General features: G+C 35.2%; 1 long non-coding RNA gene across 3 annotated transcripts; it reads left to right on the top strand.

Moving 5' to 3' along the window:
• Window positions 1-9,563: 9,563 nt before the first annotated feature.
• On the top strand, window positions 9,564-18,333 carry LOC127858918 (uncharacterized). 3 transcript variants are annotated; one of them, XR_008039193.1, is made up of 7 exons: window positions 9,564-10,099; window positions 12,027-12,117; window positions 12,377-12,522; window positions 12,679-12,877; window positions 13,425-13,445; window positions 13,635-13,717; window positions 14,773-18,333. It is a non-coding gene; the product is annotated as an uncharacterized LOC127858918 (long non-coding RNA). The 3 variants fall into 3 exon arrangements; XR_008039194.1 differs by lacking the exon at window positions 9,564-10,099 and adding an exon at window positions 13,154-13,175 and having other exon boundaries at window positions 10,363-12,117; XR_008039192.1 differs by lacking the exon at window positions 9,564-10,099 and having other exon boundaries at window positions 10,363-12,117.
• Window positions 18,334-27,393: the final 9,060 nt, after the last annotated feature.

Here is a 27,393-nt window from a genome sequence, read left to right as displayed (position 1 = left end):
TTTCACGTTTTCAACCCATTTATGCCTATCGCCCAGAAAAAAGGCTTTTGCAAACAGCGTAGACCCAGATTAGACGCCGCTTGATGCGGCGTCTCATCAGGGTCTGCGCTGTTTGCTTACAGAACTTTCTGTAAGAAATATTCTAAATATAGAAATAAATATACTAGACATCCCTAATATTTTAAATAAATTGATCCAATTTAGAAGGATGGGAGAGTTCACGAGGCATAAATGGGTAAAACTCAGTCTTCTATCACATATACGTTGCGCACGGAATACATTTCAGGACACCGTTCATATAAAAAAGCTGATTGGACGTGTTACCTGTCATTTGAAATTTGATTCCGGTCGAAACTTTACTTGTTCGGTATCAACGGCCGAATAAGAATACCACATATGTCTTGTACGATAATGTTAACTCGCATGTTAACGAAATGAAACTGCAAAATGAATGAAGTAGAACTCTCTTTTTTATTTCATTAAGTTATATTTTCCTTCGATTTCATTATGTTATAATGTTTTAACATACAGCCAACATTGTTGTTAGACTCGACATGGAAGCACAAAATTATTCAGACTTACCAAAAATATTCTGAAATTACCAAATAATCGTTTAAGATAAAACGAAACTGCCTAGAAAATTCTAGGCGTTAGAAAAATACATTTTCAACAGATTAATCTGTTTTTCTTGCACAAGAACCAACCGTTAAGAGCTACAGCTAGAAGCTAGAAAAATAAGTACAAGATTAATATGCATGCACCCATTGGTCGATGTTCCATAAAGGTATAAACCAATGGTAGATGTTTACACAGGTGTATGTTTCTGTTTCTGTTGCTGATGCTTACCTTAAACATAACAAAGGAAGAGCTAATTGATGGCAGATTTCGGAATGAGACAGGACAATAAAGAAAATAGAATTTAGTCCGTATGTCATATCAATGACGTCAATGCAAGAGAATAATATATATGAATCAGCAACATATGGTTTAACTCACAACCAATGTGGAGTTGATGATTAAAAATGCAAAAGTGGTGGGAACGTTATTATTACTATAACATGATGTCGTCGCGGTACTATTAGATGGATTTTTTTAGCGAAATCGAAAACAATGACCAAAACGAATAAAATACGAAAGAACATGTATATATCTGGAAGCACGATAAACTGAACCCATTTATGCCTAGTGGACTCTCCCATGCTTCTTTATTGGATCAATTTATTTCCAAAATTAGAGATGTCTAGTACATTTATTTCTATATTTAGAATATTAATTACAGATATTCCTTTAAGAAAACAGCGCAGACCTTGTTGAGACGCCGCATGATGCGGCGTCTCATCTGGGTCTACGCTGTTTGCCAAGGCCTTTTTTCTAGACGCTAGGCATAAATGGGTTAATATGACATTATTTATGTACTTTACTATGTTATTTTATTTGGTAAACTGTATTTTTTAATTTTCATTCTCTTGTATTATTTTCAACATTCGGAGATCATATAACTAAAGCAAATGTAACCAAGCGTATTGTAATAAGTCATGATTTACCGATTGTAAATAGTTTCTATTGCGAATATCCTATTAGTTATTTTTGGTTCGAGGAGTTTACAATTATCTCTATTTTAACGTTACTGAAATGTTATTACAATTTATGCACATATTTACTTATAAACGCTAAATTTGACATAAAACTGACCGATATTTTATGAAGACCAAGACCACTACAATTTGGACGTTCAGCTTTGAATTAAGGATATTTTATGACGATATTAATTTCGACTGCTTGATAACAAAATTCCGTTTTATTAGTTCTCGTTGGTGTTACAATATTATTTTTCAACGCATGACCATAAGTCCTGTTTTGAATATGCCATAGGCCACCAGCCTTTAATTAAGGCAAACGGACCAGGTTCTTTGTCTTCATTATCGCAATATTTAATTGGGCGATTAATTTTTTGTGGTTATGTGTTTTGCCCTTTTAACCTCTCTGGCTTTCATTCTTCCTGTTTAATTGATGTGCATCCGAACGTGAAAAAGATTACTGTGTATCGTACATTTTGTCCAATTAATTCCATCAGTAATCAATCAAATGTTTATAAGACAAAACATTGTTACCAACACGAAATGCCCTTTGTCCCACTAGTAAAGACATCGTGCAATAATTTCGGGATGAGGATAAAGTGGCTGCACATGTGCTACTTGGAAAGACACTAAAAATGAACATTCAACCCACGTTAACCCATTTATGCCTAGCGTCCTGAAAAAAGGACATTGCAAACAGCGTAGACCCAGATTAGACGCCGCATAATGCGGCGTCTCATCTGGGTCTGCGCTGTTTGCTTAGAGGAATTTCTTTATAAAATATTCTAAATATAGAAACAAATATACTTGACATCCCTAATTTTGGAAATAAATTGATCTAATTTAGAAGGATGGGAGAGTCCACTGGGCATAAATGGGTTAATGCGGGAATAAGCTTCATATGGATACGGTCAGTTTATTTGATGGCAACTTTGTCGTTAATTGATTAATTCGAAATAATAATTTAATGTGTTACATAAGTTACCTTCTATTTGCATTCGATATCGATGTGTACTACTGAACACAAATACGATTAAAACGAATTCAAAAGGTATATCCTTCAGTGCGTTAGCAACCACACGATCACACTATGACACATGGCACAATGAAATAGCAAGAAAATAATATGAGCCGTGATTTGTAGAAAGGGGGTTTAATGCATGTGCGTGAAGTGTCGTCCCAGATTAGCCTGTGCAGTCCGCAGAGGCTAATCAGGAACGACACTTTCGGTCAAAACTTGAAATTTTGCAAAGAAGAGACTTTCTGTAAACGAAAAATACCATAAAAGCGGAAAGTGCCGTTTCTGATTAGCCTGTGCGGACACTACAGGCTAATCTGGGACCAAACTTTACTCACATGCATTACCTCTTTCAGTGCTGGAACCGAAGTTTGAAGGCCTTTGCAAACAGTTTGGATCCTGATGAGACGCCACAGAAAAAAATCGAAGAAAATGCTAATTTTATAAATTCAGCAGACGACATTTAAGCAGATGACAAATTTCCCAGCATGCAAAGGGTTAAACCCCATTTTTACAGAGCACGGCTTAATTATAAGCATCTTCACATATTGTGTGTCCTCTCCTTGACCTTAAGGTTAGTGCGTTTGGTGTTCGCACATGTTTAATTCTGCTTCACCTATACGCGTCCCGTCTAGATAGGTAAATGGGAGAAATGCCTTTCACTTAAGAGCTCGGCATTTCAGAACAGGAATGGGAATCAACATACCGCGTACGTGTCTCTTTTTTTAATGGACCTTTTCACGTTTTTGTAAATTGACAAAATAAAACAAAATGTTACAGATTCGCAAAATTTCGTTTTAGTTATGATATTTGTGAGGACACATTAATACTGAACATTTACCATGCTCTAAAATATCCATTATTTGCATCTTTTGTCGATTTAAAAACCTGGAAAGTATAAAGCGTTGCAACGCGAAACGATTGAATAATTTGGAGAGTTCTGTTGTTGTCGTTATATTTTGTAATACAACGAGGATTGCTTATATTAATTGTGTCAATACGGATGGCCGAGTGGTCTAAGCGATAGACTTTTACTCCAGGGTTCAGTGGGTCGAGCCCAGTTAAGGGTTGCTTTTTCCTTTCTTTAATTTTATTCTTGTTTTTTACTGGAGCTTTTTAGATCCAATGTTTACATTTATCAATATAAAGCATTTAATGACAAACTTCAATACACGCCAACGTCTGTGAAAAGGCCCCTTTAATGACGGTGTGATATTAACCCATTTATGCCCAGTGGACTCTCCCATCCTTCTAAATTGGATCAATTTATTTCCAAAAGTAGGGGTGTCTGGTATATTTATTTCTATATTTAGAATATTTCTTACAGAAATGTCTTTAAGCAAACAGCGCAGACCCAGATGAGACGCTGCATCATGTCCTTTTTTCAGGACGCTAGGCATGAATGGGTTAATCGTGAATGGTGCCACTGGTGTAAATACACATTTTATGTGTATGAACTTGATGCTAAATAGGTTTGCAAGCCCTAGAATTGTGACACAAAGCCATCATATACACTCATTGCAGGTTAAGCAATACGGAAATTCTTTCATGTCGTTTTTTTGTTCAATTGCTTAAATAGTCTAGGCGTTTTGCGCTTATATGTTTAAAGCCATCGTATAAAAACACTATATACAACATGTCTTGCATTGTCTCAAAAATTAATAGTTTCCAAGAGCGGCATGCAGAAAAAGTTTATAACCGAATTACCTTTGTTTATTATTATAACTTATCAAAGTGTATACATGCAGCTAGTCATCAATTAATGCATATAGGTTATATGGCGTATCTGAAGTTGGGTGAAAAAGGTACAAATTAGTATAGCAATGTTAAAAAAATGTGGGAAAAATGAAATATTTCTTTTCTTGAGATGGGGAAAGAAAATATATTATTGGTATCCTATGTTAGACTTTTTCCACTATTTGTATTTTTAATATAACAGATATACACAAGCGTTTATAAAATACGTCAAAATCAGACGGACATTTAAATACTTTTTAGCAAATGTGTTAATTGCAAATGTACTCAAGTGAATGGGGCAATGACTAACTTGAACATGGCCCCCAGTTTTGACCCTATATACATGGCGGGTACATTTAGAGTTTACCCTTCTTAAATATCAAATAACCGACACAGTAACCAACACATCATCTGAAGTAAATTTGCAAAATACTCAGTAAAATGTTATTTTCTGAAAAACAATATTGAAACATGAACCAAAATTTAGTCATGGGTTTTAGAAGCACAGCTCCTGTAACCAGCGACCTTGCAGCAAATTTTACCATATTTTTTTTAAATAAATTATAAATGGTTCTATGGCGTATTATCAATGATATGTACGAGTCTATGGTTGTACACCATGTAAGCAAGTGTTGCAAAGATTGATTGAACTACCTTCTTTTTAAATCCACGTAACTTAGTGTTGACACCTTATGGATAACAATAACATTTTGAGGTACCATATTTAAAAGTTATGAAACTTACAAAATAACTTGCACCTACTGCACAACACGCAGTAAACATGTACCATTTAGACAGAACTACATTTGAATACATGTATAACATATTCAGACATCAAAATTGCGAACGTTTAATTGAGTTGAAATAAAACGGCGATGGCTGTGCGTCTTTGTCTGGAAGGCCTTACCATTTAGTAGCCAAAAACTTCAGCCTTGCCAGTCAAAAATCAAGCAAGACTACGTTTATACCATTCAATAGCAGTTAATGATATCTATAAAGCAGATATATAGCAATAAAGCTGCATGCATTTTCAGTGATGTACCAGCAAGTAAGCTAGATGCATAAAATCTAGCTATTAAAACAAATACGAAAAGCAGTCAAAGTATTCATGCCAAGAAGTATTTTCAAAGAAGTATTTTTTACACACAAAATCATGCAAACTAGTTCAGTTATTTGGTGGCATTGTACCCCCACTGAATCAATAATATATACAATATTCCATTAATTATACGCGTTCTTGCTTGCTGCCAATACTTCTAATATACAACACTCCTGTTGTAAGACATAGAGAGAAGGGAGACGGAAAACGACAACGGGGGAGGCATGGTATGGTATTGCGCAAGGGGGGTTAGAGGGTTAGGGTGAGGGTTTGGGTTAGTGTTAGGGGTCGGGTTAGGGTTTGGGTTATCCTTAACCCAACCCTAACCCTAACCCGACCCCTAACCCTAACCCTTACCCTCACCCGTTTTCCGCCTCCCAGAGAAACACTCGTGTGTGTTGTCTTACGGTACATTCAGGTAAAGGTTACTAAACCCCCATATTATTGTGAGATAAATACACACACACATGCTCCGACTTAATTTTATACATCTGAGTGTATTTAATGTAACCCATTTATGCCTAGTGGACTCTCCCATTCTTTTAAATTGTATCAATTTATTTCCAAAATTAGGGATATCTAGTTTATTTATTCATATATTTAGAATATTTCTTACATAAATTCCTTTACGCAAACAGCGTAGACCCTGATGAGACGCCGCATCATGAGGCGTCTCATCTGATTCTACGCTGTTTGTCAAGGCTTTTTTTCTAGACGCTAGGCATAAATGGGTTAAAAATAAACATAATGTTGCAATAAAGAACTTATAATACAATAATGATGGCAAATTAAACAAATATGACACAAAACATAATTGTTCGTGGTGGTATAAAAACACAGTGCTGTTGAATGCAAAACGCGATATTTCCGACACGAAACAAACTTAAAACAGGACTAAGGAATGTTTTGAGCAAAGACTTTCATAAGTTCCGTCACATGGTACAAGCACGTTTTGATAACGACGAAAAAATATAACAGTACTACATACTTTATGTTTCCTGACATGGAATCCTCGTCAAACAAACGGTAGTTATTCCCAGTATGACGTTTCTCAAACACCAACCTACCAACTAACCTACCAACTAACCTACCAACTAACCTACCAACTAACCTACCAACTAACCTACCAACTAACCTGCCAACTAACCTACCAACTAACCTACCAACTAACCTACCAACTAACTTACCAACTAACCTACCAACTAACCTACCAAATAACCTACCAAATAACCTACCAACTAACCTACCAACTAACCTACCAACTAACCTACCAACTAACCTACCTACTTACCTACCAACTAACCTACCAACTAACCTACCAACTAGCCTACCAACTAACCTACCACTAACCTACCAACTACCTACCAACTAACCTACCAAATAACCTACCAACTAACCTACCAACTAACCTACCACTACCTACCAACTAACCTACCAACTAACCTACCAACTACCTACCAACTAACCTACCAACTAACCTACCAACTAACCTACCAACTAACCTACCAACTAACCTACCAACTAACCTACCAACTAACCTACCAACTAACCTACCAACTAACCTACCAACTAACCTACCAACTAACCTACCAAATAACCTACCACTAACCTACCAACTAACCTACCAACTAACCTACCAACTAACTTACCAACAACCTAACCAACTAACCTACCAACTAGCCTACCAACTACCTACCAACTAACCTGCCAACTAACATGCCAACTAACCTACCAACTAACCTACCAACTAACCTGCCAACTAACCTGCCAACTAGCCTACCAACTAACCTGCCAACTAACCTGCCAACTAACATGCCAACTAACCTACCAACTAACCTACCAACTAACCTGCCAACTAACCTGCCAACTACCTACTAACCTACCAACTAACCTGCCAACTAACCTGCCAACTAACCTACCAACTAACCTGCCAACTATCCTGCCAACTAACCTACCAACTAACCTACAACTAACCTACCAACTAACCTACCAACTAACCTACCAACTAACCTACCAACTAACCTACCAACTAACCTACCAACTAACCTGCCAACTAACCTACCAACTAACCTGCCAACTAACCTGCCAACTAACCTACCAACTAACCTACCAACTAACCTGCCAACTAACCTACCAACTAACCTACAAAATAACCTACAAACTAACCTACCAACTAACCTACCAACTAACCTACCAACTAACCTACCAATTTGGGATCATTGTATCTTTAACCCTTTCAGTGCTGGAACCGAATTTTGAAGGCCTTTGCAAACAGTTTGGATCCAGATGAGACGCCACAGAACGTGGCGTCTCATCAGGATCCAAACTGTTTGCTATTCGGATAGTATTCTTTGAAACAAATCGAAGAAAATGCTAATTTTAGAAATTCAGCAGACGACATGTTAGCAGACGACAAATTTCCCAGCATGCAAAGGGTTAACCTACCAACTTGAGATCAGTGTATCTTTAATGTGTGAGACCGCGTTAACCTTGATATATCTTAGATGGTAAAGACTCCAGAATAGATAGATTACTTGTGATCCGGCCAGCACGATCATTAACGGTGTGGGTACATATGCAATAATTTGGCAATTACGGTAATATGAAACAGAGCATGAACACAATAATGACGCAGACATACATTGCTTTGTAAATCTCTTCTTTATGTCATTGGAATGAATAGCACATGTGTCGAGCATGTTCGGCCAATCAAGCGGCGTCGCATCTCATCAGTTTAGAGTGAGGCCCCAAACTCCTGTGCTGTCACTTTTCGCACATTTTGTTGCAAGTAATTTAATGACCGCAGACCAATGAAATAACCATAAGCCACAGCAGGTTCCTCATTATCTCTGACAGTTGCTTGATGCCTAACCCCTCGTTTACAGCCCTTTGCAGGGATCAGCAATTGCCATACAGTGGTATCAATAAATAGATAAACACATGTATACATCTGTCTGGCATTTTCGTATTAAAATCAGCATGCTGACCGCTTAAAAAGAACAGATTACACCATTGAAGCAAGCTCTTGAAATAGCAAAATAATGTACTTAAATATTTCCAAGAAAGGTTTAAACAATATATATAATTTAATGGGCGTGATATTTCATAATAATTTCTTAGCTTTAAGTACAGTGATGCCTGGTTGAACTTACTCAATATGGCTAGTATGTAACTATCACAAAGTTCCAGTGTATATTATGAATATTAAGAAGAAAAAGTAAAGAGATGTAAATAAAATTTCCTTTACAAATGTACTTAAAACCAACTATTTGCGGTACTTAAAACGAACTATTTGCGATACTAAAGATATTAAATGCAGCTTGTATTTGAGAGTAAACTTAACATAAAATGCATTTCGGTTTTGCATTGTTTTTTAATAAAGAGTAGAAGCGTAGAGGAGTTATTTACAAACAACAATTACAAATGTGAATAATTAACAAAAATTTACTAAGTATGAAATTTCATTATCTAAAAAGATCACTCTTCCATACATATAATAACTTTGAATTATAAATATAACTTAAAATCTAAATCAGTTGTTTAAAGCATGACTAATATCATTGTTTTACTCACAGTAAAATGAGCACTGTTTTTTTTTAAATCTTCATTCAAGGAATCAAAGAAACATCTGGCCTGAGCTAATCAGCCCTGTTGCATATGATTAATTAATGTAATTGATACAAGATAGTGGGAGAGTAGTTTCTACTCTCTCTCTTGGGCCTGACGTAGAACTGTCATGCTCAATATGACGAAATGGCTATTTTATTGCTAAAATATGGGCATTCCGAGTTTTCAAAAAGATACATAACATATATTTCTTTTTGGTATAAAAGAGTGACTGCATTTGACATAAAATTACATAATGTTTGGCATTGCAACTGTATTGAAAAGATATTCATAAACTTTATTGTGACTTGATTTCATAAAGCACCGTCGAGGTTTTACGCATTTTCATTTTTCGTGTATTTATTTCTCTTAGCAATGTTTCATATATTGGACTTATATTTACAAGAGAAGTTAAGTTGAATATTTTATATCTCTAACTTTAGGACATTAATAATATTGCTTTGTCGAAATGAAAGATAAAACATGTACGTGTGTGCGTGCGTGCGTGCGTGTATGTGTGTGTGTGTGTGTGTGTGTGTGTGTGTGTGTGTTTTTGTGTGTGTGTGTGTGTGTGTGTGTGTGTGTGTGTGTGTGTGTGTGTGTGTGTGTGTGTGTGTGTGTGTGTGTGTGTGTGTGTGTGTGTGTGTGTGTGTGTGTGTGTGTGTGTGTGTGTGTGTGTGTGTGTGTGTGTGTGTGTGTGTGTGTGTGAGTTTGTAAAACCTACCAACCGGGGAAAATCGTATGAATACACACCAACAAACCGGGGAACACCTACCAACCGGGGAATTCCCCGGTTGGTTTTAGGCGCAAATCTATAATCTACGTGTATAAAATACCAAACTGTCAATTTAAATTAGAAATCCAACGCCTTCCCCGATTAGCGGGTTTGTGGCATGCACAAAATATACACAAATCTTGACCAAATTACAATCGAGTGTGTATCCAGGCATATAACAGTTCCCCGGTTGCGCTGTTTAAAAATCATACACTCGGTATTTATATCATTTAGTGAAAGTAAGTTGGAAAAATGGAGTTTCGAGCGAACAAACGCATTAAACTAAGGTAAGTTTTTTATTTATGTTTTCAACTTACAATTACTATTGAAAAGCGTTTTTATGTAAACGTTAAAGTAATACTGGAAGACGAATTCTAAAGATCGATTTATATAAATATCATTTGATTACAAAGCTTGTTTTACGGTACATATTTCACGAATATATTTTATAAATATACGTTAAACAAAGTAGAGCTCTAGGCAGTTTTTCGTTAGTTATATATATATATATATATATGTATATATACATATATACATATATATATATATTAGAGCTATCCTACTCACCCCGGCGTCGGCGTTAGCGTGAGTGTTGGAATGTTAAAGTTTGCGTACCACCTCAAATATTGTCTATGTCCCTTGACATATTGCTTTTATATTTAGCATACTTCTTTACCAACATGACCCCAATCTATAAACAAAAGCAGACAACTGTTACAAGCATTTTGTAAGAATTATGGCCCCTTTTTCCACTTAAAATATGCATATTATTGATAAATCTTTGTTAAAGTTTACGTACCACCGCAAATACTTTCTATGTCCCTTGACATATTGCTTTTATATTTTGCATACTTCTTTACCAACATAACCCCAATCGATAAACAAGAGGAGACAACTGTAACAAGCATTTTGTAAGAATTATGGCCCCTTTTCCACTTAGAATATGCATATTATTGATAAATCTTTATTAAAGTTTGCGTACCACCTCAAATATTTTCTTTGCCCATTGACATAAGGTTTCATATTTTGCATACTTCTTAACCAACATGACCCCAATCTATAAACAAGAGCAGACAACTGTAAAAAGCATTTTGTAAGAAGTATGGCCTCTTTTTCACTTAGAATATGCATATTATTGGTTATTCTATGTTAAAGTTTGCGTACCACCTTAAATATTTTCTTTGTCCCTTGACATATTGCTTTCATATTTTGCATACTTCTTTACCAACATGACCCCAATCTATAAACAAGAGCAGACTACTGTAAACAACATTTTCTAAGAATTATGGCCCCTTTTTCCACTTAGAATATGCATATTATTAATAATTCTTTGTTAAAGTTTGCGTACCACCTCAAATATTTTAATTGTTTCTTGACATGCTGCTTTCATATTGTGCATTCTTCTTGACCAACATGACCCCAATCTATAAACAAGAGCAGACAACTGTAACAAGCATTTTGTATGAATTATGGCCCTTTTTCCACTTAGAAACTTTGACTATTTTGTTAAATTTTGTGTTTACATCGACTTTACTTCTAAAGTATCAAGGCTATTGCTTTCAAACTTCAAATACTTTCTTACTATCATGAGGGTACTGCACCTGGCAAGTTGAATTTTACCTTGACCTTTGACCTTGAATCTGAAGGTCAAATTAATAAATTTTGATTAAATTGCCATAACTTCTTTTTTTAGGATTAGATTTGATTCATACTTTGACAAAACAACACTTACCCCCCCCCCCCCAAAAAAAAAAAAATGTTTTTGTTGTCCTTATTTTTTTAACATGTTAAAAAAAGCATTTTTTTTCTTAAGACCGTCCAACCACCCCACCCAGCCTATTGCAATCAAACTTGAAATACAATCTTATTAGTTTGTTTTATGTCTTTACAAATGTTCAATACATATGTTTTGTGGAAACCTGAACTCAGAATCGTCTATAATGTACCACTTCTTTAAAACATAAGCGATCAATATGTTTGGTTTAAGCTTATTTATTAGGACATAGTAACATATTCACAAGTTACATGACATTGACATAGGATCAATATGTTTCAATTATGGTCCTCTTCCAGTTAGAATATGACTATAGTACCTTGACCTTATTGAATATGAACAATTTCCCCATGGTGGCTTACTTTATACTGTCAAGCACTTGAATAGTCGAGCGCGCTGTCTTCTGACAGCTCTTGTTGTTTTTCTCATCGACATTTCAGGGTCCAAGTCCCCTTGATCTCGCAAGAATGTACTGCCAGAATTACGTTGATCCACCAGGTTTTGAAGTAAAAACCGTCAATGATGTCATAGGTACAAATATTTTTGTATATGGTTATGTTTAAAGTCGTTTAGAAATTATAAAAGAACATCGTAGCCCCTTTCCATTAAAACGAAGAAAACAAACATGGACTATTGGGTTACTTAATACTGGGCAGAAGTATGGAAGTAGCATAAAGATTTATTGATTATTTATGAATAAAACACTATTGGCGCCTATATCTAGCCTTCAATTATATGACCAAAATGATTATTAATATAAAATGTCTACAAATATAAATATTTTTTAAAGCTTTTTAAAAAAGGAGACTTTCTTCTCGAATACAAAGGGGATCTGATAACACGAGTAAAACATGCACGGCAATTAGAAAAGGAGTATGAAAAGGAGAGTCAAGGCAGCTTCATTTACTTTTTTAAATACAGAGACAAATCTTGCTGGTAACTACAAATTATCTTTACTTTGCACATCAAACGTTTAAATCACGCCATTAAAAGAAGAATTATCTTTACTTTTTTCACCATAATAATTAAATATGGCATGCGCTTTATTTTAGTTTAAAGCACCAGAAGTGTTTATTTAAATGTCTTATTCAGCATTGACGCTACCAACGATATATTTCATGAGGGTCGAATGATAAATGATGCCGAAAATGGAGACGCAAAACAAAATTGTGTAATGAAAATAGTTGAAGTCAACCAAGCTCCCCATCTATGCACTTTCGCCGACAGAGACATTGCAATTGGCGAGGAACTCCGATATGATTATGGAGTACCAACACTTCCATGGAGAAAGGTACATTCTATTGTAAAGATGTCAGTTGTGATGGATTTATTACTGATATTTATCACATTTTAAATTAGCTTTAAATGTCTTTTGAATTATTATTTTTATAAATATAGCCAATCAGTTTTATGATAACATTCATGTTCATTCATGAGTTATTCATTTTAAATACAGATATTCAAATATCTTTTTGCCGTGAATTAAAATGTTTAATCATTGAACGTCGTCAAGCTCTACTTTAATGCGGTCTGTCTGATAATGTGTATTTGTTATTTGAATTGTCAGAATTGCACGGAGCAAAAAATGGGTATGTTTCACAGTGATTTGTTATTAATACACATGCATTAATACAAATGCGTTGTACTTAATGGTTTCATAACTAACGAACTTTCTAACACTGACTAGATTATGTGGAATACCAATTTTTATTGTTGTTTTGAATAGGCAACACAATACCTTTGAGCCGTGAATTAAAATGGTTTATCATTGAACGTCGTCAAGCTCTACTTGAAATGCGTTCTGTCCGATAATGTGTATTTGTTTTTTGCATTTTCAGAAATGTACGGAACAAAAAAGGGTATGTTTCACAGTGATTTTGTTATTACTACACATGCCTAAATACATATTATGAACATCATTAAATTATTGTAATTGTTGTACAAGGAATTAATGCCAATGTGTTGTACTAAATGGTTTCATGAATAACGAACTTTTTAACTCTGACTAAATTATGTGTTATACCATTTTTTATTGTTGTTTTGAATAGGCAACACAATGACTACTAGATCTACGGACAGCCAAGAACCAGGACAAACAACATCCGTACACACGGAAGAAGTCGATGAGACGGTTTGTAATATTTCACTATGTCGAAGCTACTAAGGCGTATTTTCTGGTTTGGTTTAGTCTTCAGTGAAATGGGCGTAATTTTGCCGTAAATTATATTGTGCCAATATTTATTCCGGGTGATGCTAATTGGTATTTGGGCTGAACATAACACGTACGTCGATGATCATTATATTAACATGTTATAGCACACGTTATGCGAATTTTAAAAGAATAAAATATTGTTTACCAGTTGTAGTGACTATGAACTACTTGTCTTTCAAAATCTTCATATACACAAAGAATTTAGAATTTACACCTGTCAATGAAACTGGTGAGCATGTGTATAACCACTGTAGTCTATAAACATCGAATTCATCATAATCACAAAAACGTTAATTATCGCTTATCCAAGAAGTGTAATATCATTAATTTTAATTTTCAGTATAAGACTTATACGCTGCCAATTACTGTGTATGAAACTCTGAGACATTAGGAAATTTAACTTGCGTGTTACATATGGACATTGATTGATATTTTATCTTAACGACAAAAAAACAATAGCGTCTACTCGATATTTTGCTATACGATACATTCTGACATGGGTAAGAAAAGATAGTTCATGTTATACCCACCACCGCACAATACATACAGGATTTACCGTGAACCACAGTTCGTTAACCAGTTCTTTTTTCTTCCAACACATTTGTCCAGAGAAGTACAATATCTTTCATTTAACCGTGCATACATTTTGTCTTATTAGTATCTGAAAAAAATATTCATTGTATACTTTTTCGAACTTTGATAACATGTTTGGAACAACCTGGTATATGTTATGACATGCTACGTCGGTGTATTCAGCCAATCTTTAAAAAAGTAATTGTTTGATTCATTAGGCAAAAAAATGTTTCCAAATTTGTCGTGTGACATCGATGTCATTATCAGGTGCCGTAAGTACCTGGACGCTTTTGTCGTAATTTTGCTATGAAAAATTGTACTGAAGTATATATATATTCAATATGAATATTTGACACATGGCAGTTAGCGACGTCATATGGTGTTTTATTATCCATGTACAGAAAAGGGTACTTCAAATACCAGGAGAACAAAACAGGCAGCCAAAAAGCAATGGAGTGAAAACGAAAAAGGAGCTGTTCACAGACACTTTGATCGTTTTTTGATAATGGGTAAATTACCAGGGAAAAAAAGAAATACTTGCATGTATTGAAAGTGAGAATGACCTTCACAACAGAAGTTGGAAAAATGTCAAAGACTTTTGCAGAAATTTAATTAAAACAAAAAAGCGACGGGGACTTTTAACTTAAAAAAAATATTACACATATAATGCACGTTTAGGAGAATACGTTAAAGGATGACGTTGCCACATTTTTTGTGTTTTCTTGTTCTATATACTCTTTTCGAAAACGATATATGTGTGCTTCTTGTATTTGAATGTGTTATTAATACGGTTCAGTCAAAAACGATATTTGTTAATAATCATATCGCCGAACAAATTAGGAATGGTATATAGTTCGGCCAAAGAGTGTTTCTTTGTACTTTCTATTACGAGTTTCTACGAGTTACTCACTATACAAGTTTTTTTTACCCTAAACTTGGTGAATATGAATGAATATAGCAAACATGATAACAAATCAATCTAGAAGGCTAAACGTTCAGAGAAGGCACAAAAAAATTCAGTCGGATAAATGGAAACAAACATTTTGTTCAAGCATAACAAACAAACACTTTTAGATGTAATAAGATAAATGTAAATAACATAAAAAAACTACTGCTAAACTACTGCTACAATATGAAGAATACAAATGAATATTTTGTCAATTTTTTCAAAATTTGTTTTGAATGACAGGTGTCTGACTGGCAGTTGAGTACTTAAGAGTTATTTTAAAGTAAACATTTACCAAAATGTAAATTATTGCGTAAATATCGCACTAGAATTGATTAAATAGTTGTTAAATATTACAATAATTTCCTACACAGATTTTTGTGCATTTGTTTTGCGTGTAGATATTCACATTAGCTATCAATTCACATATTTGCTTTGTGTATATAATTGGTATGTTTATATGTTTTTCATATCAAAATTGCTTGATCTACAAAAATTCGCGAGGAGTTATGCATTGTTTCCCATGTTTTTGATTGAAGTTTATAATTCAACGACGATGAAAATTACTAAGATGCCAGATTTAGTTATGTTTTTGTCTCATTTATGGTTAAAAATCAATTAACATACCCATTTCCCAGACTAAGATATTGTTAAAACAATTAATCGCGTTTGCGACTGACCTCTTTTATGCATTCTAACACAAGCTATTTACTTGTTTTTCGAATACTCTTCATATACACACACTTGAACAAGCTGTAGATTACCTAGAACAAAACATATTTGAAACATATATTTATATGTGATATGTAAATGCATGCACAAAGCTAATAAGTAATCATGTTTATACACTTTGCGATATTATGCTATAATGTCGGTTGTTTTAAGTGATTAATCATTATGTTAACCATGTTATCTGCCATCTGGAATGTAATTAAGTGTTTTGACATGTATGCGAAATTGATCTTGTTCGGTTTGGTGCTGAATATTCAGAATTGAGTCACACTGTTATAATTTTCCTCTTGGTACATATTATTTTTAAGTTGGCACCAACAAGACACTAACAATTGATCCACATGTGCACTCCCAGTAAGTATATATACTATAATGTAAGTGATTTAAAATAATATTAAACTACGTGTTTGATAAGTGTTTGCTTTGGTTCATATTTAATTATTAGTGTTTTTATATAATGATAATGCTGTCAAAGTCAGCGGTGATTATACGTGTATAACAACATTAATTATAACTTTTATATTGTTTTCAACAAATAATATATGGATGACACATCGGCATAACTTTTCAGTGCTTAAAATACACTCTTTCTATTATATTTTATGCAAAAATTAGGTACATAAGTTGGTTTACATAAAGGTAGTTTGAAAAAAATACGTGAATTCAAATCTTAAAAAAGGTGTTTGGTTTGCAAGGGAAAACAAAGCGATTGCCAGTGACTATTTTCCTTAAAATATAATCTGTTATTTCGACAGGTAGAATTAAATGTAAGTTCATTATTAACGTTAACCCGTTTTTGGCATTCTCTACTCAAACAAGTGCATACATACTGTATTTTTTTAATACAGCACATGTGTAATGGTATCACAGTTGTAGAATAGGAATATATATATTATAACAATAAATACTGATCATTATTCAGATTGACCTACCGCCGTAGACTAAGTCACTGGCGCATCAAAATGCATTGTTATCAAGTCGTTTTGCTAGTTTACTAAACTATTTAGTTTCTCAGGCCTCGCCACATTCGTTGTGAAACGTTCATGATTGTTTAAAGTTACAGATTTTATTATTTTTGAAAATGCAATAAATGTATTTAAGACAATTTAAGTGAAGTGGAAGTTGCCATGCGTGTGAATGAATTTTCTGATGTTTACCTGTTTCAGGGGATTAAATGCATGAGTTATTTTATAATGTCAGAGTAAGGACAAAGTAAATTTACACTACTCAATCTACATGCATATGGGCAGTTCTACTTTTTAGGATAAAAATCTTCATAGTACGTGAAAATCGTGAATGCTTTTTTTCTGATGGAAAAAGGAATTAAACAAAAAAGCCGCCCCCCCCCTCTTCTTCATTCGGTTTGACAAATAGCGTGGCCTGAAAAAAAATAACATTATTTTTTAGTTTTAAGAACGAATTGTATTCATTTGTTGATTAATTGCACCATGATTGTTATGGTATAATGCAGCACTTGCATGCTTGTAGTCGGCTTATAGCTGATGAAGTCATAAATGTATTGTTTGATTTGCGTTATGTCTCTTATGCTTATTTTGATGTGAATAATATTTGAGTCAATCAAATAAGGCATTTTTGCATAACTTATATAAGGTCATATGATAAACATATTTAATTTAAATATTGTTTCATACATATTCTTTTCAATTTTTGTACTAACTTAAATATTATCCATGAACGTGCACGCCATTGTCCTATTAACAACGGTACCATGATTACACACAATTACCCCTGTTGGTAAACGCAAATTTCCCGTTGGACATTATTGAAGTTCCACGGTTATAGCGCGCTTAAGTTGCTCTCTTGGTTAACACAATTCCCCTGTTGGCACACATTAAAGTTCCACGGTTGGTACGCACATAGTACCCCTGTTGGTATACACCGTTCCCCAGTTGGAACACATTGAAGTACCACAGTTGGAACGCACTAAGTTCTCCTGTTGGTATACACCATTCCCCTGTTGGTACACATCGCAGTTCCTCATTTGGTACGCACATAATTCCCCGGTGTGCATGTAAAATTTTCTTTGATTTATTACCCTATTTATCATAATTTTTATATCAAAATCTTATTTCAGGTTCGAAACTTGTCTGTTCTTTATCACTTTCAGCTTTCTAGAATATGTGGAAATGGTGGTCCCCGGTTGGTAGGTTTAGAACACATTTCCCCGGTTGGAAGGTTTTACAAGTATGTGTGTGTGTGTGTGTGTGTGTGTGTGTGTGTGTGTGTGTGTGTGTGTGTGTGTGTGTGTGTGTGTGTGTGTGTGTGTGTGTGTGTGTGTGTGTGCGTGCGTGATAGAAAACCGGACTACCTGGAGGAAACCCAACATGCCCGTTATGGTAGCCCCCAACTAAACTAACCCTCCCCAAACCAAACATGCCCGTTATGGTGGCCCCAACTAAACTGACCCTCGCCAAACTCAACATGCCCGTTATGGTGGCCCCAACTAAACTAACCCTCGCCAAACCCAACATGCCCGTTATGGTGGCCCCAACTAAACTAATCCTCGCCAAACCCAACATGCCCGTTATGGTGGCCCCAACTAAACTAACCATCGCAAAACCCAACATGCCCGTTATAGTGGTCCCAACTAAACTGACCCTCGCCAAACCCAACATGCCCGTTATGGTGGCCCCAACTAAACTAACCCTCGCCAAACCCAACATGCCCGTTGTGGTGGCCCCAACTAAACTGATCCTCGCCAAACCCAACATGCCCGTTATGGTGGCCCCCAACTGAACTAACCCTCGCCAGGGGTGGTGATTGCACCGGGTCACCTTGGTGAGGAGCGCTTGAACCAACCAATGATATAACAGGGTCACCTTGGTGAGAAACGCTTGTACCAACCAATGATATAAAAAGGTCACTTTGGTGAGAAACGCTTGTACCAACCAATGATATAACCCACCGGGTCACCTTGGTGAGAAACGCTTGTACCAACCAATGATTTAACCCACCGGGTCACCTTGGTGAGAAACGCTTGTACCAACCAATGATATAACCCACCGGGTCACCTTGGTGAGAAACGCTTGTACCAACCAATGATATAACCCACCGGGTCACCTTGGTGAGAAACGCTTGTACCAACCAATGATATAATCCACCGGGTCACCTTGGTGAGAAACGCTTGTACCAACCAATGATATAACCCGCTGGGTCACCTTGGTGAGAAACGCTTGTACCAACCAATTATATAACCGGGCAGCCTCGAGCCGGAATAATAATATTGCAATAGAAAATGTTGCGCAAAGTTACCAGTAGCTTCAAACGTGTTTTTGTAAATAGCAACATGTGTGCTAAAAACATTTTCAAAACGTGTAAACATTTTGTCACAGATTCACAAAAATAAATTAGTTTGTGCATCAGTGAGCGAAATAACACTTATGACATAGACTTGTACTGAAAATACATCTTCGTTTACGAATAATAATCGTTAGAAATTGATAGAATTGTAAAGCGTTAAAAAAGCGAAACATTGAATAAGTCGGGTAGGTCTGTTTTTTTCTTTATATGTTTTACATTACATGGATTGCTTATATAAAGTATACACATGCCAATAAATATATCTTTATAGATGACCTAGTGGTGAAGGCGCTAGCATTTAAATATGTAGGTCACTTGTTCGAACTCAGGTGCTTTTCACTTTTTTTCGTTTTTTCTTGCTAAAGTTTCATTCCTGTTTTATACTCGAGCCCTTTAGTTCCGATGCTTAAATTTATAAATTTAAAACATAAAATAGCACACTATAAAGCATACCGAAATCTGTAAACAAGTCCCTTTGAAAAACATCATCAAGATTACCGACATTATATTTTTCATGTTACTGCTAGTATTTAAACAAAGCGGAACTCTTCAATACTTAAAATTTTCAATAACAGGTGCATTCAATTTTTTTTCCATATTTTTACCGTCATGGGGAGGTCCCTAGTGATAGAGACCCCATGTTTAATGCACAAATTCGTAACCGTTTCTGCTAAAATAGTTTGCATTAATAATAAAAGATGGCTGCACCTTCAAACAAATACATTTCTAAAACTGAAATGAAAACCATTTTAAAGGGGCCTTTTCACAGATTTTGGCATGTTTTGAAGTTTGTCATTAAATGCTTTATATTGATAAATATAATCATTAAAATTTAAAAGCTCCAGTAAAAAATCAAAAATAAAATTTAAAAAAGGAAAGAATAGTAGCCCACAGCAGGGCTCGAACCAGTGACCCCCGGAATCCTGAAGTTAAAACGCATTAGCCAACTGAGCTATCCTGCCTTGCATATATAAGATGCCTATTTTATACGTTATATAAGCAATCTTCGTAGTTTCACAAATGTAAACGACAACATCAGAACTCTCCAAATTATTCAATCGTTTCGCGTTGCAACGCTTTATAATTTTTAGTCTTTTAAATCGTCAAAAGATGCATATAATGGCTATATAAGACCATAGCAAATGTCCAGTAATACTGTTTCCTAGCAAATATAGTAACTAAACCGAAAATTTGCGAATCTGAAACATCTTTTTTTCAATTTTGTCAATTTACTTAACCGTGAAAAGATCCCTTTAAACAGAAGAACACAATGGCGATATCAGTCATCCTGTGACACAATTAGTGTCAATTTTATGAATTTGTATAATCAATTATTTTGTGTGCTGAAATATTCTTACTCTACACGTGAAGCTGAAGATTTCCTTCATTTTATTTGTAAATTCATAAAGTAAAACTACTTTCATTTTGTGTATATTCCACTATGTGCATCGCTATGATGACGCTTGTCTGAGTTATTTTGGAAAGCAGTAACGTCCAAATTCAGAATTGGACGTTGCGCATGTAAATTGTCATTATGTACTGCAGTTTGTTGTCAGTCGAAAAATAATCAAATAAATGTAAGGATTGTGGTTTATTCTAACACGACATGTGCCTAATTTCATATAAACAACGAACAAACTCGTCTATGGGTTATTCTGCAATACTTATGGGCGGAGCTCATACACTGAACGCACGCGCTGTAACTAAACAAAACATGCCGATACATTTCCACCAGCGTAATAATAATGTATTTAATGAATGAAAGTCGATCTGATCGACAGAACAGACGAAAGTTTTTTTATGGGCGGAACTTTACATAAAATAGTACACAAGAAAAATAAGATACATTGTATAAATCTGTAGTAAAAACCGTGTTAGAATCGAAATAATTCGTGAACGTTATAGTTTGTTGTCGATTCTAACACGGCAAGTGACTTGTTTTCTATAGACAAAGAAGGAAATCAAGCGTGGGTTATTCTGCAATAACTTATGGGCGGAGCTTATACACTGAAAGCACGCGCTGTAGCTAAACAAAACATGCCGATACATTTTCCACCAGCGTAATAATCCGGTATTTTATGAATGAAAGTCACGTGACAAAATACTACGCTATGAACAGAAATGCGTATACTTGACCCAATTTCCCACGGTGTTCGTCTGCTGCTTCGATACTGAAATGGCTGAAGTTCGAATCGGAGTTGTTGTCTTGTAGATTCAACACTCTTGCGTTAATTTAAAGAGTACAATGAAAACATATTAGTTTACGCAAGTTGTTGTTCTTAGTTAACCAAACGTGAGAAATGAAATGGGTTTTTTTCCATCCAGTTTGGCTGTTATTGAGGGCGGAGATCTGACCAACAGAACAGCCGAAAGCTATTTTTATGGGCGGAGCTTCACATAAAATAGTATGCAAGAAAAATAAGATACATTCTATAAATCTTTAGTAAAAATCGTGTTAGAATCGAAATAATTCGTGTACGTTATAGTTTGTTGTCGAATAACCCACGGCCGGAAGTTTAGATGCGTGGTTTCAAATCACTCGTGCTTCGCACTCGTGATTTAATCCCTACGCATCTAAACTTCCGGCCGTGGGTTATTCGACAACAAACTATAACGTACACGAATTATTTCTTAAATAACCCACGGCCGAAAGTTTAGATGCGTGGTTTCAAATCACTCGTACTTCGCACTCGTGATTTAATCCCTACGCATGTAAACTTCCGGCCGTGGGTTATTCAACAACAAACTATAAAGTACACGAATTATTTCTTTAATATCAAAACATTCGGTAATTTAATTGAACGCCGGGTTAGACTAATCCTTGAGGGTACGTACCGTAAGAACACAGATCATGGTTTCAATCAACTGTTCAGGCATCATGAGCATTAAGTTATCATTATTTATGGACTGAACCTGGGAATACCTTTGAATTTCACTTTCCACTTTGAGTTTGATGTGCTTGACTTTAATAGGGTTAAATGATATTCAGGGCAACAATCGTCATGTTTTAATTGGGCAATGCTCTGTGGAAAGGGGGTTTAATGCATGTGCGTATAGTGTCGTACAAGATTAGCTTGTGCAGTCCGCAACCCCATTTTCACAGAGCACGGCCCAACTGTATTGAGTAAATGTTATATTAAGTTCAGATATTTGAATACATTTTTATTTAAAAAAAGCACATTTTGAAATTTGCTATTATTGCATATTTTAAATGCAAGTTTAAATCGATTTTTTTTTCATTTAATTAAACCATTTGAATAATGCATGCCGATTTCGATTGTAGCACAGTGTACGATGCAGTTTTTTTGCTGGGGATGCTCATATATGTATGCTCACAGTAATCAGCGTTCGAAAGTCATATACCTTAAAATTGTATGTGTATACATGATCATGCAAAGATGATTGCTTCAATGGCTGATCAGCAGATGCAGGCTCTTAAGAACAAAGATGTACTCGTACTGAAATAACACAATACGTAGCAGCGGCAATCAGTTCTACTGTTGCACAAGATTAATGGTTGGAACAAAGATATAATTAATTGAAACAATTGCACAAACACTAACGAGATGAACGCATGAATATTTACTCTATAATACGTTCACGCGGGGGGGGGGGGGGGAGCATCCATAATGTTTCATTAAAAGCATAAATGCACCTTGTTCAAAACATATGCAGTATCCACACAATTGTTCAATTCTATATAATTATTTATATTGTACACTTGAACACTTTTATAATTGTCATTAAAGTCCATCATCAACGCTAAGAGGGTCTTGTTTACAAAATGAAGGACGAATTGACAATTAATCGATTGTTTTCATTCATATGTTTCATATTTTAATAAAGATAACGCACTTACTCCAAGTAAATACTGCCGGCTAGTCAGCATGATGCCCCAGCAAACAACTAGTGTTTAACCCATTTATGACTAGTGGACTCCCCCATCCTTCTAAATTGGATCAATTTATTTCCAAAATTAGGGATGTCAAGTATATTTATTTCTATATTTTGAATATTTTATAAAGAAATTCCTTTAAGCAAACAGCGCAGACCCAGATGAGACGCCGCACTATGCGGCGTCTCATCTGGGTCTACGCTGTTTGCAATGTCCTTTTTTCAGGACGCTAGGCATGAATGGGTTAAGGTTGAATAAGATAGGCAACACCATGTTTATTTTTTTTTTAATTTTTCTTTCGTGTTAAATGTATTAGATTTTAACATTTAAGTTCAAAACTTAAATCTGTCTTTGAGTTAGTATCTGTTCATTTTATCTTAATAGCGCTACTTAACTATTAGTATTTGTTCATTTTATCTTAATAGCGCTACTTAACTATTAGTATTTGTAGCATTGTTATTTACAGAGTCATTTTGTATAAGAATTGTCCTCATTGGATTGTAATAACATTGTTTGTAAACTTTATATATCCTTAATCTTAACTTCATAAAGGTGCATGTTATCAATGCAGTTTTGATGACGCCACATCCATCCATCCATCCATCCATCCATCCATCCATCCATCCATCCATCCATCCATCCATCCATCCATCCATCCATCCATCCATCCATCCATCCATCCATCCATCCATCCATCCATCCATCCATCCCCGACATTTGTCTACCAATCCATCCGTGCCTAAATTCGAAAAAAATGTAATTATTATCATACATGTATGACGCCTTGCATAACCGAATGTTATACAACTTATACAAGTTCATTTCTTTTTCGGCCGAATGTGCAAATCGTTCGACGAAAGTAATTAGGTACATTGCGGAATGGTTCAGCGTATGCATGGAAATTACTGTGCCAAATGTGTATGCATTTATATCACATTATAAAGTGGTTTTCCGTGTAATCATAACATAAAGCCAATAACAGATGCAATCTTAATAGGCGTTGCTTGATGGATAAGTACCAGTTTTGTTCAGACTAGCATGTAACGATTATTACAGATTCATTAATATTGAACACACGCAATGTGTTGTTTTAGCCTGGAGTCATCAGCCTTCTTGACGTTAGGCTCTTTTATGTTTGAAACCATGTATATGAGTCGTGTTCTGAGAAAATTGGGCATCATGCATGTGCGTAAAGTGTCGACCCAGATTAGCCTGTGCGGACTGCACAGGGACGACACTTTCCGCTTTAATGGTATTTTAAGTTTCAAGGAATTCCCTCCTTACCGAAAATCAAGTTTAGGCGGAAAGTGTCGTCCCTGATTAGCCTGTGCGAACCGCACAGGCTAATCTGGGATGACACTTTACGCACATGCATTAAGCCCAATTTTCTCAGAAAAACGCTCATATATCCACACTTCAAGCGGCTATAAAGACATCATGTACGTGCGCAGGTCTGACACATCGTACATTGTGAACAACGGCATGGTAGATCAATGAGCACATTAACCCATTTATGCCTATTGAACTCTCCCCTCCTTCTTAATTGGATCAATTTATTTCCAAAATTAGGTATGTCTAGTATATTTATTTCTATATATATAGAATATTTCTTACGGAAATTCCTTTAAGCAAACAGCGCAGACCTAGATGAGACGCCGCAACATCTACGCTGTTTGCCAAGGCCTTTTTTCTAGACGATAGGCACAAATGGATTAATACACTTAAAGACTTTTCTACGGCAACACGATTTTCTTTAAATTTGCACCGATAATATTTCAACGGATATATGATAATTGCTTGAAATATAATTGAAATTGATTGACCAAAAAAATAACAATTTAAAAACAACAACATCACTTCAAAAGTCAATTTTCGCAAAATGGTAGAACTTACAATAATAACAATGTGAAGAGTCACGAAGATCACAAAGTCGAGTGGCTAATACCTTGTATGTCCTCCCAGGTCTCTAACAACGTGCACACATCACGTCCTCATTGACATCACGTAGTTAATACAGAACAGAACAGACCAGAATTCTTTATTTGTAAATACAGGCCTCCGGTCCAACCAAAATACATGTCATTAACCCATTCATGCCTAGCGTCCTGAAAAAAAGGACATTGCAAACAGCGTAAACCCAGATGAGACGCCGCATGATGCGGCGTCTCATCTGGGTCTACGCTGTTTGCTTTAAGGAATTTCTGTAAGAATTGTTCTAAATATAGAAATAAATATACTAGACATCCCTAATTTTGGAAATAAAGTGATCCAATTTAGAAGGATGGGAGAGTCCACTGGGCATAAATGGGTTAATACAGAACAGAACAGAATTCTTTATTTGTAAATACAGGCCTCCGGCCCAAAATACATGTCATTAATACTGTTATAAGTGTTTGAGTTGTGTCAAATTTCAATTTTCATGAGATATCAATAACATCAAGTGGTACACATAAAGAGAGACTTGCTTAACAAAATAGCATCTTGAGATGACATCAGTACATCGAAATCTTGAGGATCAATACCATGTTTATACCAGTTAAACAAATATGAATTTCTAACATCATCATATTTATGACATTTAAAAAAAGGCATGAAATTCACAATCAATAACTAACGTGTTTAAATTTTGTAGACAATAACTACATATACGGTTTTCTTTCAATATACCACTATGTCTACCGAGTTCAATATTTCATTTATGGTTTGATAATCTAAACCTGGACATGGCTGTACGGTATTTGAAATAAATGTCTATTGACAAGTATTTCTCAATATTTAAAAGACTTTTAAAGTGGCTATAGTGATAACATCTACTCGAATTTTCAACAGAAGCGTACCACTCTAGCGTACAGCAATTAATAACACGCTGTCTTAACATTCAAATAAAGTTAATTATGTTTCCGATATCTTGACTTATCCATATGAACCCCAAGCCATATTTGTATAAGAGAGTTTTGACCTTGGTTACCCAACATGTTCTGCCTACATCGTCAAACGATTTCAACATATTGTGACATTGTTTGTGTATCTGTGTGATGGCATGATTAATAAAGTACACCAGTATCGAATACAATTGATTAAGTATGTCGTGCATAACGTTAATTTACCACGTTCCCCTAGAACCATACACGTGTTTGTGGATTTTGCAACGTGCAGTATATTTTGCAATATTTGTTTTGAACAGCTTCAATAGAATCAACGTTTTCATGACCCCAAATTTACGACGCATAACAAAGAATTGGCTTCACCATAGAGTCAACATTTTTTAATGAGTCTGGAGTTGAAAAATAGCCAGAAGGTTTTTGAAATGTTTTGATCGAAAATAGAGCTCTTTGAGATTGTGATATTAGTTTTGAGTAGGCAGACTACCATGAGAGACTTGATGTTAGCAATATACCCAAATATTTATAAACGGAAGATACTTTGATTTCATTTCCGCAATTAAACCAGTGTTCGTATTTGCGAAGAGGACCGCCATTTCGAGAAACGGTTATCTTAGTTTTGTCCAAATTAATTTCCATACCAGATTCATAACAAAACTTGGTAGTGATATAGATGGTAATTTTACTTGTATCTCAAATGATTGTGCAAGTGTAGTGGACTACATGTTAGCGTCTTCCGGTTTATTTTATAACATAAAGGATTTTTGTGTGATCGATCGAGATGAATCTGACCATTTCCCAATCTCATGTTTGCTTTTACTTAACCAACTACCTGACCAAACACCTGTTAATATAATGACAGGGAATCTTCTACCTATTAAAAGATTTAAATGGAAACAGGACAAACTTATACAATTTACGGCTGATTTTAAGCACTTGCTACCAATCATATATGGGGTAGGTGTGGTTCCATATTTTTGCACGTGGAAATGTTAAAACGCGATTTAATTCTAGTTTTATTTAAATCGAATTAATTTAAGTGGGTTCTTACACAAGGAAAACATAAAAGTAATTTACAGAACAATATAGCTCGTATGAATATTCAGGAGCGAAATCGCGCGCTTTGCATTTTACAGGCTATCTTTCCCACTTGCTCAAGCGTCCGATCGTCACGGATGAATGATTTAATCGTTAGCTTGCACATATTGTAGTCAAATGATCACATGTGCAATTTTAAATAAAAATA

This window comes from Dreissena polymorpha, chromosome 14, assembly GCF_020536995.1.
Source record: "Dreissena polymorpha isolate Duluth1 chromosome 14, UMN_Dpol_1.0, whole genome shotgun sequence".
In the NCBI taxonomy this organism is placed as follows: Eukaryota; Metazoa; Mollusca; class Bivalvia; order Myida; family Dreissenidae; genus Dreissena; species Dreissena polymorpha.
This window is presented reverse-complemented; position numbering and strand designations above follow the sequence as displayed.